The sequence below is a fragment of the Leucoraja erinacea genome, chromosome 26 (assembly GCF_028641065.1).
Source record: "Leucoraja erinacea ecotype New England chromosome 26, Leri_hhj_1, whole genome shotgun sequence".
Taxonomy (NCBI): domain Eukaryota; kingdom Metazoa; phylum Chordata; class Chondrichthyes; order Rajiformes; family Rajidae; genus Leucoraja; species Leucoraja erinaceus.
In genome coordinates, this window is record NC_073402.1 from 13,382,900 (window position 1) to 13,396,629 (window position 13,730).

Consider the following 13,730-nt stretch of genomic DNA (forward strand, 5'->3'; position numbering starts at 1 on the left):
AATATATGCATGAAAGATCTCACATAAATGTCAGGGTTTGCTCATCTTCAGATAAAAGTGCCAATCATTAATGCTGCATTTTGCACATTGTGAATGAAGTCTTAAGCCCCTGTCCCACTTTCACAACCTAATTCACGACCTCTGCCGAGTTTGCCCTTGACTCATACTCGCAGCATGATCAGCACGAGGTCGTAGGAGGTCGTTGGTAGGTCGAAGCAGGTTGTGATGCTAGTCGTAGGTACTCGTGGCATCAAATAGGTCGCGGCGTTTTTACGCCTGATAAAAAATGACCACGAGTAAAAAAAATCGGCATGGTTAAAATTGATACTTTTCACTCGTAGGTAGGTTGTAGGTAGGTCGTAGGTAGGTCGTAGTAGGTCGTGATGCTAGTCGTAGGTGGTCGGAGGCAGTCGAAGGTAATAGCTCCGGGGTGAATAAAAGGTCAGTAGGAAAAAAAAGGTAATTTAACCAGCAGAATGTCACCTTTGTCACTCCAAGGCATGTTTATTCATGAATCATGGCTGGAGAGTTTTTGGAGAGGAGTCTAGTGTTTTAGAGATGGCACCAAAAAGGCAGCAGCGCAGGGGAAGGGCACAACCCTAAAAAAAACGGCCATGCAGGTGTTGCCCACCCAAGAGGAGGAGTGGCAGGAGGTGATGCTGCAGGAGGTGATAGTGCAGGAAGAGGTAGCCCTGCATGAGAGACCCCTGGGGGAGAAGACCAGGGTGGTAGTATCTGTCCCACACCACCACCCCATCCTTCACTGCCTCATTTGAAGGCAGCAAAGCAGGCCTTTCTCCTGTGCCTGACACAGCATCAGAGGCAGATACCCCATTGGTGGTGAGGGAGGGCTGGAGGAAGGTTATGCCCCACACCTTCACCAGGCAGCAGGAGGGGGACCTTGAGGAATGGTTCCAGCAGAATGCCATCCTGTACAAAAAGGAAAATTAGGGGTACAGGGACAAGGACAAGAATGGCATGCTTGCCATCCACTGCCCCACATGTGTGCTTAAAGTTCCATCTTTTGTCAAAGCCCAGCGCCACTATCTTCCAGTCATCTGGTGTACTGGGACAGTCCATCACATCATCTCCATTCACCCATTGAGACCTCTTCTTGTGCTTCCTCTTCACCCTTGCTCTTCCCCTTCTGCCTTTCTTAAAAGGCTGCTGAAGCAAAAGGGCTACTGCAAACAGCAGTAAAACGTACATGGTCGAAGCCAGTCTTCAACATAATCAAAGGAGGTCGAAGGAGGTCTTCTTCATAGTTGTTGGAGGTCTTCAACATGGTCGTGGGCGATCTTCAACATAGTCGTAGGAGGCCGTACACATAGTCATAGGAGGTCGTAGGTTACCCTAATCTTGGTTTTTTTTTTAGGTCGTTTAAGGTCGCAGAGGTCACAAATTAGGTTGTGAAAGTGGGGCAGGGGCTTTAAGGGCCTGTCCCACTTTCACGACCTAATTCACGACTTCTGCCAAGTTTGCCCTTGACTCATACTCGCAGCATGGTCGTCGCAAAATCATAGGAGGTCGTAGGTAGGTCGTAGCAGGCCATGATGCTAGTCTTAGGTACTCGTGGCATCAAGTAGGTCGGGGCATTTTTCTAGCATGATGAAAAATGTCCACGAGAAAAAAAGGTTGTGAATTAGGTCGTGAACGTGGGGTAGGCCCTTTAATTTGTTTAGAGATCTAAAAGGAGCACAGGGACTTTTTGTCCTTCTCACCTCTTTCATAAACAAGGTTGTTTATTTTTAAAGCAAGTCAACTGTCATAAAAGCACAAGATCAATTGGCACATGATGAGGATTAGACCATTAGACCATGTGTACTTAGAAGCCTTAAGAAATTTGGCATGTCCCCTAACAACCGTCATTATTTTTACCGATGAGCCGTAGTCAGCATTTTATTGGGATGCATTGTGAACAGCTCTAAGAACAGATCTAAGACTGCAATAAATTGTAGAGAGTGGTGGGCGTAGTACAGATCATCATGCAAACAAACCTCCCTTCCATTGGCTTCATCGACTCTGCAAGCTGACTTGGCAAGAATGCCAGTATAATTAAGGACCTGCCTCACCCTGGTCACTCCCTCTTCTCCCCACTCCCATCAGGCAAGAGGTACAGATGTTTGAAAATGCATATCTCCAGATTCAGGAACAGTTTCTTTCCAGCTGTTACCATGCACTGAACTGACCTTTCACCAACTAGAGAGTGGTCCTGGCCTCCCATCTACCTCATTGGAGAGCTTTGAATTATCTTTAATCTGACTTTATTGGACTTTATCTTCCACTAAACATTATACCCTTTATCCTGTCTCTGTATACTGTGGACGGCTTGATTTTAATCATGTAGAGGCATGAAATGCTGGAGTAACTCAGCACGTCTGGCAGCATCTTTGGAGAAATGGATGGGAGGCATTTTCGGTCGGGGAAATGTCACTGTCCATTTTCTCCAGAGATGCTGTCTGACCTGCTGAGTTACTCCTTCATTGGCACATACTGGCATCTGCAGTTCAATTTTATTACATAGAGTAATCATATATAGTCTTTTCACTGACTGGATAGCACGCAACAGAGAGCTTTTCGCTGTACCTCGGTATATGTGACAATAAACTAAACTAAACCAAACCTACAGTGATGGCACCTTCTTGCACTTTTTTCTTATATCTGTGCAGGAAACATGGATCCTGCTTTAGAATGATTAAGTTCTGCTAAACGGAAGAAGAAACTACAAATGACACCATGGTGTGAATGTGATGCAAAGAAAACCAATTGGAAATGTTTAAATAATTATATATATTCACATAGTTTGATTTGCAAACAAAAAAGACTAAAAATCTTCTTTATTATACCTTTACTTTTTGACATTGACACTGCTTTACTTAAGATTCCAAAAGTTGCACATTAGTATAATCTAGTCTCGGGAGTTAAATGGGTTATGATGGAATTCATGACTTCTTTCAAGCTTGTATTGTTCTAGTAGGAAAGGCATTCCCTTCAGTAAAAGAAAGTGTACATTCCAAAATCAACCAGTAATCAATAATATCTTCATAGGCTTTGTTGATTTTGATGAGTTTTCTAACATAGCTTTACTTTATTTCCAAACAGAATGCTGAAGTTCAGAATCGCCTCATCAGATTCGACTTGGCTGCTTTTCTTCAAAGACGTACTAACTATGGAGAAGCTACTATGGTGTTGCCCTACTTACTTCTTTTATGAAGAGCCAGGGGTGAGGGGAAGCCAAGGATTAAGCTTGCCCTGAAATCACTGCAGTTAAAAACAAACATTTTCTCATGGTGGTAACCAAGAGGATATACATGATGATGAACTGAACACTTCATTGAGCTCAAACCATCAAAATGTACTGACCACTAACAGCATCTCCAAGCTGGATGACATTTTGGCAGAGAAACTGAGAAACAATGGTGTCTCTCCTCTCCTCCAGCAAGAAGCCAGTTCACACAAGGAAACATTTAAACTACAGAGTATTATTATTCAACAACACCCAACAGGTGAAAAAAAAAGTGTGTAAAATGCCTTTCGATTGTCAACTGGGGACGGATCGTACTTAGTTCATCCCATGGTTCTCTTCGTTATGCTTATCAGAACGTGAGAGCTGTTTGCTTAAACCCTCTACTGCATTCTATAATTTCATATTGTGGATTATTCCTTTGTGCTACACATTATTCCTATCACATGACTGTTAATTCAAGTGCTGAAGGGAAGCATCAGTGTACATCTAAATTAGATATTCTTGTAATATCAGCTGCAACATTTGAAATTCTTTATAACAATTTATAACAATTTCCTAATGACTCCAGTGTCATTCATTTTTAACAAAGGCAAGATCACTAACAATTTCCTTGAACATTTTGACAAACATCCCATACATTTTGAATTAATATATATATATGACATATATTAGTTATGTAAAATATATTACAGTTATATTTCAATATGAGAGGTAGAAGATTTTATTTTGACCCCACATTCCAGCTTATTTTTCCTCAGCCTTGGTTTCAAGCCTAGTTCTATTGATCAAGCCTCAGAAAATTAGCCTTAATATTCCTTTGCTTTCCACCACTATTAGTTATCCAGAATCCACTCAAGGTGGATACTGAAGGCACTCAGAAAGCAGAATATGAGAGAGAATATGTTACAAGTTAATAACTGCAGGAGTAGGGTTGATGGGAATGCTATGAGTTTGCAATAGACTCAATGGGCTGAATGGCCTCCTAATTTTAATTAGAAAATATGGCAACACTGTAGCTTAAGTGCGATATATCTGCCATGGAATGGTATGAGGGATCTCATTACAGAGGGAATGTGGCATATTGAGGGCCACTTGAGTGGGAATATATTGGAGGTTCTGTCGCTGTAAGAATCAATTAAAGGTCATGTTCAAACAGAAGGACACAAACAATAGTGATAGAAGCAACTTGAATTAGCATACCTGCTTTATTATCATAACTGTGTCAAAGTTCTATAAGGAGCTTTCAAGTAAAATGTAACTATAAGACATTATGAAGAATGAAGAAAGATGTTTCCACTAGTGGGAGAGTCGAGGATTAGAGCTCATAGCCTCAGAATTAAAGAACGTCTTTTAGGATAGAGGTGAGGAGAAATTTATTTTGTCAGATGGTGGCGAATCTGTGGAATTCTTTGCCACAGCAGCTGTGGAGGCCAAGTTAGTGGATATTTTTAAGGCAGAGATAGATAGATTTTTGATTAGTACAGGTGTCGGAAGTTATGGGGAGAAGGTAGGAGAATGGGGTTAGGAGGGAGAGACCGACGAGCCATGATTGAATGGCAGAGTAGACTTGATGGGCCGAATGGCCTAATTCTACTCCTATCACTTATGACCTTATGCAGCTTTTCAAAGTGGTAATTGGTTTTGGATGTAGTTCCATAGTTTAGGGCCCTTGTCGCTGAGACCATGTTGACCAATGATTCAAAAGATTTTTTTTAAAGTGTTATCTTTCTGTATTACTCAGAAAGGTGAATCATTTAAAATGGATTTAAAATGCACAATGCCTGAAGTTGCATTGAGTGAACAAGAGAAAGGTTGTACACACCTTGGACCAGATCACAATGATGCATAGAGGCAATTCTCCAGAAAGCTGCCTACTAGCTGTTGTGTGCACATCAATGTGCTCTCAGTTTACATGCTTGTGTAATACCAAACTATAATGCAGAATATGTGGCGTAGTTATTTGATCTTTGGTATCAATTTGGCCAATTCTGAATTGTGCATTGAAAAATTTAGTGCAATCTCATGGATGTTTTACTGTCGAAACAGTAGTATAAGTGAAAAACATAACTTGCCTTTCCTGCATTCATGTAGCTGAGAGCATACCATTCTACAAATTATACCAGAATACTGTTTTATCTCTCAAATTAAGGGCATGTAATCTCTTACATACACCAATTTTGCCTTTGTCTGGGAACTTGTCTGAAAGATATCACCCCAATGTTTCACTGAAGTGATATAGATTGTGTAGCTATGCCCACATCTCAGTACTGGGGCTTGACCTCATAAGCTCTTGAGCCAGAGGAGAGAGCATCATCACTCAGCCAAGGCTAAAACCACAGATAGGGGCTTTCTAGGAATGTTTAGTGCTGCAAAGGGGAGCCTAAGTACTAACTATGACTGACTGTAAATTATGAGAAAAGGATATCTTTAAATTTAGCAATATCTGGAGGAAAAAAATGGAAAATTGAGTTCTGCTGGGAAAACCAAGAAAAGGTCATTGTTAATCTGAAATTAAAACAGAAAATGGAAGAAAAACATAACAGGTCAGGCATCCTCTGTGGAAGGAGAGACAGTTAGCATTTCAGTTTTAAGTCTTTTCATGAAATCTGTTTTTAATTAAAAGTTAGGAGTGTTGTAGCAGTTGCACGGCCATGACTTTAAGCAACACATGAAACAATTTCTGTCGTTAATATGCCTGGTAATTCAGTTAGTAGCAGGAATTGCTGTAGATGATAGAATAGAAATATATTCAGCAGACTTTGCCCTAATTTTCCAGCGCACTCATTTGGGCATGGTAGAATGCTGCAATTGTGGTGTACGAGTGGGCGGCATGGTGTGGAGAAAAGCAGCTGTTTTGATTATTAGATCTATTCAGCAAATCTCAGTTGTGCTTGAACCTTGGAAACATTGGTTCAACAGACCAGGTCCTGAACATTTAGAGTCAGAAGCATGCTGCTTGCCTACCCTTCCCGAAACTGTGCCCCAGAGCTCTAGAACTTGAGGTCTGATGAAGGGAGAGGTTTGAACGGAGTGGAGTATCAAGGCCTCACATCTATTGGAGGGGAAAAGTTTGGGATCATGGATGAGCTATAACCAGATTACACCTGGTGGGGTATCACAAACATTAGACTAGCAGTGTCTCAGTTGAATGGGGAGAGGAATGGGGATTGGGAATGGTGAATGATTGGAAGTGGTGGGATGACGCTTGGTGGAGGGCGGTAGATAGTCTTGAAGCAGGCACTTAGTCCAGCAGTGTGACGGAGAGCTAAAATTGCCGAGGTGTTTGATTAAACGTGAACAGGTGTAGTTTGGGTAAATCCAATTTTCATTCACATGGATGTTTCAAAAAAAGAAAAAGCTCTGCCATCTAATTTCGAGACAGCCATTTTTATTTTTATCAAACCTGATTTATGGGGTTTGATACAATCAGCAAACCCATATAAAGAGAGTTCCATAAGAATTGAATAGATCTGGTCTACAAACATTCTGTCCTTCCTCAACGACATCAAAGTTGGACCTTTGTCAGGATCATGTCATCTTTTATCTATCTAGAAGTCAAGAGGTTAGAAAGTGAAGTGGTCAAAGAAGACAGGAACTAGACCAGTCTGTGAAAGAATTAGCAGTAATGACACCTACTAACTGCTTAGTTTTGGCAGCCTAAATCTGTACAGAGTTAGCTAAAAGGTTGAACGAGTTATTGAGGAGTTAATTATTCAATGCATTGGGCAGAAATGTGACCACTTCCATTAAATACACAATAAATTGGCATGTGCAGGTTGACCTCTTTTAACATTGATTTTTAAAAGCAGTACAACACACATTCCCTATGACATTGTGCATTTAACACTTGCAACCAAAGGCAAATTTCTACCTTATGATTTTTTGCTTATTACACATATGCCATGCGAAAGTGCAGTACATTGTCCCAATCCTTGTCTTAAATTATGTAAAAAGGAATGGCGGTATTGGTTTTATAAGAGTAGAAATCGCACCGTGAACCTTACATCCTGACTGATGTGCACAGTGACATGTGTTGATTGCAGATCTTTTTATTTGATCTGATGCTGAGATTCAATTTCACTGAATAACAGATAACATGATTTATCAAATGCGTCTGCATCAAAGTTTGTATCACGGGATAATGTCATTTGGGGAATGGCCCTCAGCCTATAAATGTCCCAAGTGCTTGTGGGCGACAGGCGGATAAATGAAGATTCTCAGAATTCTGTAAGCAAGGGAATCTGTGAGGGGGAAAACACAACGCTGATATACTCGTCCAAAAAAAATTACTTTCATAAAGTTTCTATCAGTTAAAAGCATACACTGATGGAATGTGGCTTGGGACAAATTTTGAAGGTGTGTTAGAATAATGTTCTTCTGTTTCTTTTGTATCGTTAAATATTCCCTAGGCACAATTCCCTGTATTTTCTATCTCCACCCTTGCCTGTCAGTTTAATGGATTAAAAAAAAATCAAGAACCCTTGGTCAACTTATTCGACAGAGAGGATGTTGTAACAAACAATATAAATCCGTCCTACAGATGAATTGTGGTGTCCTAGAATTTCATCCTACAGATGAAAAGGTTGTAGTGAAAAATACCTATACACATGTTTAACTCTGCCAACATATTGTTGCAATTCTATCTCTCTCCTCTTGTTTCTGTTTCACAGTTCTTTCAATTCTTTCACCAACTCAATTTTGTATCTGAAATGGCCTTGTGTACAGATGAATCATTAAGACATAGCATATTGTACAAGGTGTAATGTCTCTAAGCAAGAGAACAAATGGATTCTTTAAGAAGAATTAATGCCTCAAATTACAAATCAATTTGCAAGGGAGAAATAACGCTTTCTTCGTAAACCCTTATTGAAGTTCCAATAATTTAGCTTTTACAATTACAAGTTCACGACAGCATATTTCACAACTTCTGGGGAAAATGGTCATACATAGTGGTGTCTGAGTTACGTGATCAACAAGAAAATTGTAATGCGTTAGGGTGGCCATGAAATCGAAAAATTCAATTCAGAAAGGAATAAAATAAATGGTGATGAAGTTTCACAACTTTCCATCGCAGATGTACAGGTTAAGTTATCCACATTTTTTGAGATTGATGTTTTGACCAGAGGCTACGTGCTTACTCTGAGTGAGAGAGAATGAAAAGAATCAGTGACAAAAGTGATTTACAACCTCTGGCAGCCCTTTCAGCGGAATGACGGCTGAACGTAGGGGAATTGCCTTCTGAGCCTCCCAGTCCACCACAAAAGGAAAAAAAGGTGAATTGTGTTTACCAACACTAATTGTGATTGCAAATTTTCAGTGAAGGGTGAATTTGCAATCAATTTTTATTGAGCAGAATTTCAAATGATCTAAGCTTGATATAGAACATTGTTTCTTATGTATAAAAACAAGATAGAGTTGGAGATCATTGCTACCACAACAGCCCTTTTTTCTTCATTAATTTATCCTAAAAGGCTTAGTTTCAGAATCCTGGATGAATAATTGCCCTTGATCTCTGTTGCAGTGACATGAACATTTAAAAAAATATATATGTACTTCTGAAATATAGCAGACACACGTGCGTTTAACTTCAGAGTGGTCATTTGTTTTGCAATTAATTATGCAATATTTTTATTGAATCTTAATATATATGCTGTCAGTGGTAATGGTGGTGAATCTGGTTTCAGATTTTTCTTTTGGTTTCAGTTTATCCAGAAATGGCACTCCGATTTAAGTCGCATAATGGTCAGATTAACTTTATCCCTATTCATTATTAACCTGAGAAACTAAACCATTCTGTACACATTGCATTTACTAATTCCTCCACAATGTTTAAGCTTTGTCACACTGACTCCTCGGGCAGCACGCCAAATGAAAGAAGATGATGCCTTCACCTAATATTGTGCCAGGTAAAGAGAAAAGTATCAAATATAATTGGACTTTTAATTTAAATTGCAGATTTATTACGAGCAATAGATGCACCGTTCCACCTTTTGCAATAGGGTATCTAAGAGGATGCATACCAGAGTGTTTTCTGAATTAATCAGAGCAAATACATATACTAAGACTAAAACATAAGTGTGGCTTTCTATTGTACTCTTTAAAAAAAAGAGCACCCTTCAGTTCTCAGTTGATTTGATACAACAAAATATGACTAGGTAGGCTACCGGACTTATAATTATCAAGCCCACAACCTTCCAGGAATTTTTAAAAATGAACATGATGGTAGTTTTAAGATAAGTTACTTTAATTTTGGGTTTGACTTCCGTCTTTGACTTCAAACTCTTTTTTCTCCTCTTGAGTGTACGGTGGTGTGGAAGGATGCATCCATCTTCACTACGAGATTCCCAATGTTTATCCCATCACAACAGTGAGGCCAAATGGATCAGAGAACTATTTCGGACTTGCCTCAATTTTCTATTTTGTTAGTTGAAGACATTTTAGCTTTGTGTGGAGTGTTTGATAGAAATGAATCAATCTTTAAGTTTGTGCAGCCCCAAGCTGATAGAGTAAACCTAATTTAAAATTATTAAGATAATTGACCACTATAGGAAAATGTACGTGTCTGATTTCAGCACCATCGGTACATCCAGTATAGCCAGATTGCATGCTCGAAAGCCACGTAGAGAAACGCTGGTAACTGTGAAGAACCAAGAATGGGTGCTACTGTAATTTTGACACCAACAGAAAATAAACTTTTTTTTTTTAATTCATGATTATCATTTAGCTTTGCAGAGATGGTAAAACTATTCAAACATTACATTTCTTGTAAAAATAACATTATTGTGTAAAATGTCCTCTGATGCTCCAGACATGCAGGTAACCTGATCCAGCAGTGACAATGGCCCCTTTTTTCTGCAGCCAAAGTAGCTTCTCCTTAAAATACACATAGGTATACCTTGACTTGCTTCAACACAAGCTATTTATTTATATCAGATTTATTCTGCAAGAGACCTTTTCTTCCACTGAATCACGTGCGTCAAATTTGCATCATGTGGAAAGAGCCCTTTTTTTTGTACAGAGATATATTTTTATGCAAAAAGAAGTAACAAATTTGTACAGCAAATCAAGGACAAGTTCTAAATGTTTTTCATTATTGTAGTGAATGAGTGATGAAATTGGCTTTTTTTTAAAAAATCAATAAGTAGTAAACAAATTGTAAAATACACAGTTTATGTAGGGATGTGTAAATATGTATTATATTATCGATGTGTCAACTTGTCTTTATGACCACTCTGCTATATAAATATATATATATGTACTTTATCTGTCTGTATATGATGCTTTGCATTGTGTTTCATCTTAGTATACTTTACTGAATTTGAAAACAATTTTAACTTTTTAAATAAAAGTTTTGACAATGAGCCCCGGAACGTTTCATGCAAAGACTGATTTGAATTTGATATGATCGTCTGTAAAAATGTGAGTTCCAAATGACTAAAATAATTTTTTTTTGCTTAGGAATGAGTGAGTTAGACCCGGTGTGGGTTAGACCCGGTGTGTTCGCAGATCATGAAGAGCGTTGCTGACATTTTTTGTGTGACATTTATGGTGATTTGGCTACTTAAGTTTAGTTCCACATCAATACCCAATTATCTCTTAATCGACACCCAAGATCTGGCTAGCAGCAAGTAGTAAACAGAGTCGACTAGAAAATCCATTGGGCTGTGCAATATTTTTGTGTGCCGCGCAGTGCAATTCAATTTAAAAATAATTCACTAAACTTACATTGCATGCTTTCGGAAATACTGATCTTGTCCTCAGTGCTAACTATAGGAGCCACTGGGCTATCCTGTGCCATGGCAGACGGCATGCAAAACATAAAAGTCACATCTCTCACATTCCCCTGATGCAAATAAACACCTTGTGTGCGGCATGGGCCGTGATCGCCAGAGGAGGCATTACTCAAGAGGCCTACAGATTGATGGGAACAGTATCTGATTAAGTCCCCTGTCGTCCCCCTTCTTAATTAAAATACCATTATCAGATCTGTTTAAAACCTGCTGTTTACAAAGAACAGCGGCAACATCAGCTATTTGTCCACATAATGAAAGTATGCCATTTCTAGAATCATGTTGTGCTTTTTTTCTGCACCTTCTCTGAAGCCGGCGGTACAGCACCGGAGACCGGAATTTGATCCTGACTATGGGTGCTGTCTGTATGGAGTTTGCACATTCTCCCGGTGACCCCATGGGGTTCCTCCCACATTCCAAATATGTGCGGGTTTATAGGTAAATTGGCTTCTGTAAATTGTCCCTATTGTATGAGATAGAACTAGTACATGGGTTATTGTTGGTCGGCATGGACTTGGTGGGCTGATGGGCCTGCTCTCTCATGCTGTTTCTTTAAACTAAACTAAACATATTTCTTCAATTATTTTACAGCACTCTCCAATCCAGGCCAGTTGAATAAAAGGGTAAAGTTGCGATTTGATCACAGTTCTGCTTTATTTGTTCCCATCATGTTGTTTTGGAAATTAAGGTTAGAAACAGAACCAATCATATACATATTGCACCGAAACGTTTGAATATGTAAATTCTATTTTATTTGCTTCTTTGGCACTAAGAGCAACATTTTAAATGAAATGCAAATATGGAATTCCATGTCAGTTGATAACTGATACTGTCAGTGACAGTATGATTGAGGGTTAAGATAAAACCTAATTTTGTTTTATTAATTTTGTCCAAGGACATAAGGGTTTGGCTTGGTAAAATTGTAAATTGTCCCTAATGTGAGTAGGATAGTGTTAATGTGCGAGGATCGCTGGTCAGCGCGGACTCAGTGGGCTGAAGGGCCTGTTTCCATGCCGTATCTCTAAACTAAACTAATGCCCTTTCCATTTTTTATTGCAAATATAGATTTTCAGTGTCAAGTTCTTGTCAGTGGCAAGAGGTGAAGATAAAATTGCAGGGAGAATGCTGTCACTATAAGCAATATATTAAATGTGATGCAGTAGTAAAATAGTATATATGACTGAAGCACAAATAGTAATCAGGTATCCATTGTAATTATAGATATTGATCACTGATTTCAGAAAACCAAGCTTTCATGCCGAGTCCCAAAATTCTGAATGCACCTTATTCAATTTTCAACAAAACAACTCTGCTGTGAAAATTAATGTAAGAAGTAGCTTTTTAGAAATTTGTTCTTAATGGATGATGGGTGAGTTTAATTATTGTGCCTCACTTTTAATTAAATATTTAAAAGACAAACAAACTGAGCATAACTTTTAACCATGCAATGAAATATTGAAAATCAATTGAAATCTAGAACATTGAAGCTAGTGGATCCAATTAAATAATGTTAGATTGTTGAGTGAAAATGGAACAGATTGGTCACTGTCATATTTACCAAGGTGTACAAGATGTACATTATTTTTTGATACTCCTTCTGAGGTCAAGTAATGCAGCAATCATTTGCTACTGTTGAGTGGGCTAAGTGGTGGAATATTTTCAGTCACAATAATCCCAAGCCTGTTTTGTGAACTTTGAAAGGCACATTAATAAATATTAATTGCCCGTAAAGTAGATAGATTGGTCCACTTTGGGAAATATAGACAGGAAATCACAGAAACACTTGACATCAGCTTCGAAACATCTAGGAATATCACCTTGGACATTCACAATGATTACCAGGGGAACCTTGGAGTAGAAATAGATAGATCCATGAAAGTGACATCACAGGTAGACAGGATGGTGAAGAAGGATTTGGTCCTAGTGAAGCCACACTTGGAGAATTGTATTTCGTTCTGGTCATCCTGCGAGAGGAACGATGCCATCAAACTAGAAAGAGCACAGAAAAGATTTACAAGAATGCAGCGAGCATTCAAAGGATCACATTGCAGGCATTGAACTTTTTTATCTACTTCCTCTGTAGCTGTCACACTATATTTATTTTCACTCTGTTCACTATAATGAGCACTGTTCATTTTCTCATTTGCAATACATGTTTTACTTACGTATGGTATAATCTGCCTGGACAGTTCACAAAAGTTTTTTAACTGTATCCCATACAACAATAATAACCAAATACGAATTGCATTCATAGAGAGCATCTAGCACTTTGTTCCTTGGATCAGAGGACACTGAGCGGTGATCTTATAGTGATGCTTAAAATCATGAGAGGCATAGATGGGGTGAATGCACTGTTGCTTGCCACCAGGATTGAAATCCTTGGATAGAAGTAGATGGAGTAGCTAAGCAACAGGATACAACAGCAGTGAAAGGTTGTTTTTGAAATGTAAGGTGAACCTCCACATGAGTTTGTACTGGAACAACAGCTTTCCTTTACCCATATTAATGACTAGGATGTGGTATTCTGCAGGCTAAATGGTATCATTCTGTACATTAATCTTTCTTCAATTCTGTGAAAATTCTAAGGACTCGTTCATCATAGAATTGGCCTGAAATGACCAATCTGTTTCGCCGTGTTTTCCGTGAAATATTGGTTAAAATATTTCTGACTATTAATTCTATAATTATTTCTG

The 13,730-nt window shown here is 38.7% G+C and overlaps 1 protein-coding gene across 1 annotated transcript in view; it reads left to right on the forward strand.

The window, feature by feature from the left end:
* csmd2 (CUB and Sushi multiple domains 2) overlaps positions 1–11,010 on the forward strand; it is a 577,487-nt gene extending 566,477 nt beyond the window's left edge. Inside the window, 1 exon segment of the mRNA XM_055656152.1 lies at positions 3,103–11,010. The gene's annotated coding sequence lies outside the window, so the exon portion shown is untranslated.
* The last annotated feature ends 2,720 nt before the right edge of the window (positions 11,011–13,730 follow it).